The sequence below is a fragment of the Hevea brasiliensis genome, unplaced genomic scaffold (genome assembly GCF_030052815.1).
Source record: "Hevea brasiliensis isolate MT/VB/25A 57/8 unplaced genomic scaffold, ASM3005281v1 Scaf49, whole genome shotgun sequence".
NCBI classification, from domain to species: Eukaryota; Viridiplantae; Streptophyta; class Magnoliopsida; order Malpighiales; family Euphorbiaceae; genus Hevea; species Hevea brasiliensis.
The window spans coordinates 42,057-44,863 of NW_026615017.1; positions in this window are offsets into that span (position 1 = coordinate 42,057).

The window sequence follows — 2,807 nt, forward strand, 5'->3', positions numbered from 1 at the left end:
TTATGGTCATTCTATTTACTATTAAGGTCTCACTTTGCACATTATCCATTTAGCATGCATATATCATATAATTGCATACATTCCCATACATCTCATGCATTCATGGATAAGCAGTAAATATGGTATGATCATGGACTTTCTAAGGGATTCAATTCTGAGCCACCAAGAATTGAATCAGGGCATTCCTAGGTGCATTTCATTCATTCATTTTACAAGAGTTGCTGAAGGAGTACATAATCAACATTTGATCTTGAATTCCTCCCACTGGTCCCACCAATGCTCTTGACCTCCTTGAACTTCTTGCAATCCAATATTACATAGTAATCCTTGGCATACCAAGGCGAATTTACAAGAACTTAAATAAATGAAATTACAACCCAAAAATTATTACAAACTTAATAATACATGCCCAAAATAAATTAAAATAAATTAATTAATTTACAATCCCAAAGAAACATAAAAGAAATAAATCCAATCACATTGGTCTTTTATAGTCCATGATCATCCATCATGCATATCACTATTTAACAATTAAATAAAACATACATACTTAAATTAAATTGAATATCTCATATTCAACTTAAAAATCCAGATTTGAATATGATTCAAATAAATTTAAAAATTCAGATTTGAATCTCATTCAAACAAATTTAAAAATTCAGATTTGAATCACATTCAAACAACATCAAAAATTCAGATTTGAATCACATTCAAACATTTTTTAAAAAATCAGATTTGAATCACATTCAAATATATTTTAAAAAATCAGATCTGAATTTTATTGAATCAATTTTAAAAATTCAGATTTAAATATGATTCAAACAACTTTAAAAATTCAGATTTGAATCACATTCAAACAACTTTTAAAATTCAGATTTGAATCACATTCAAACAATTTTTAAAATTCTGATTTGAATCATAATTTAATTGTGTGATTAAAACTACTAATTAAACACTTTAATTAGTCAAAGAATAGGCCTTAGATCATACAACAATTGCAGAATTAAAAGCCAAACCTTGAACCACCCATGGAACCATTGTTGCGCACCAATGGTGGCTTCACCATGTGTGCCGCCACACCTCTCTTGATGCAACCAGCAATGAATCAATCATCTCATGATCAAATCACACAATTAAATCATATAATCAACAATCTAAATGGCAAATATAGTGGCTCGATACCAATTGAAGGAGCAGGCGTGAAAAACACAAGATTATACCATTGAATTCAAAAATTTTGCCTAGGGTAACATGCATCATACAATATTTATTTTTATCTATTTGATTTCAATGATAAACAACATATTAAAACTCTTTTAATATGTTTTGGATCTGTATTTGCCATTTAAGATTTTAAAATTAATCAGATTAATTTTAGAACCCTAGATTAAATCAAGAACAATTACACTAACCTCTTGATGCCTTTGCAGCGTGTCTGCGCCTTTGAGATCGTCTTGAGGACACCAAATGTTGTCCCTCTAGCTTGTCCACACCAAGAACACCTATGGCAGCCCTTGAACAGCCTCTAAAGCTTTTTCTATTAATTAGAAATTCAAGTTCTGCCTTTTAAGAGATTAGAGATGTAAACAGGACACTAGAAACAATTTCTAGTGTTCTTAATTCAAGAGATTGATGGCTAATCTCTTTGAATTGATGAGAGATGAAGAGAAATAGCTGGAGAGGCTCAAAGTGGCGTGACAAATGAGAGGAGAGGCTGCTGGTTATTTTTTCTTTTCATAACCACACTTAAATAGCTAGGTTAACACATTAAACCCTAGCCACATGTCACCTTTTGATTAGCTCTAGGTTTAAGTGACCCAATCACATTGTGCCAAGTGTCAAACCTATATTTAATCTTGATTTTAATCATCTTACATGATTAAAAAAAAAAAACATTTGGCAAGCTTATGTGTAATCCCATGTGTTACCATCTCATGGTGCCACGTGTCACACTGTGAAATGACCAAAATGCCCCTGTGTCTTAATTTTGAGTTCTCAACCCAAAATAATTATTTTCTTCTTCTAATTAATTTATATCAAATATAAATTAATTAATTAATCTCTATTAATTAATTTCTCATCAATTAAATTCATATTTAAACACTTTAAATATAAATTTAATTTATACTACACATAATCTAGATTTGGTTTCAAGTGATGCTAGGGACTTTGCAATTTAATTGCAAACCAAACCTATTTAATTAATCAATTAAACTCTTTAATTAATTAATTAAATCATATTTAAATAGGTGATAACTTGTGTATGTGTGTGACTTACTAGGCTCATCACTAATTGGCAATGAGACATGATATCAACTCTTAATATCATCAGAACTCTTTCTTACCATAAATGATTTCTCTAAATCATTTTATGAACCTCATAGACCATGGTTAACACCTAGCATAGCATGCCATGGCCACCCAATTAGTAATAAGATTTACCTTAAATGAACCTATAATCATATGTTACCATGCACTAGAATCTCTCTGTTACAAAATCCCAACTCAATCTTGAGTCTTGGTTTATGTGAAACTCCATTTGCTATGAATATTATGTTCTCTTTTAATTCCAGTTCTTGATTAAAAGATTTTTCTCATCGAAACTCTTTTACGAATAAATCTATCTGTCTGGCCAGAACTTGAAACATCAAGAATAATTAAATGAACATAGGATTTTATCTCTATTTACTTAGAGGAACAGATTCCATCTTGATCAACACCTACCTCCATATATAACTAGCAGAGCCAACACATGCCCATATACCCATACATAGTACAAGTATGAAAGCGATATCAAACTCAAACTA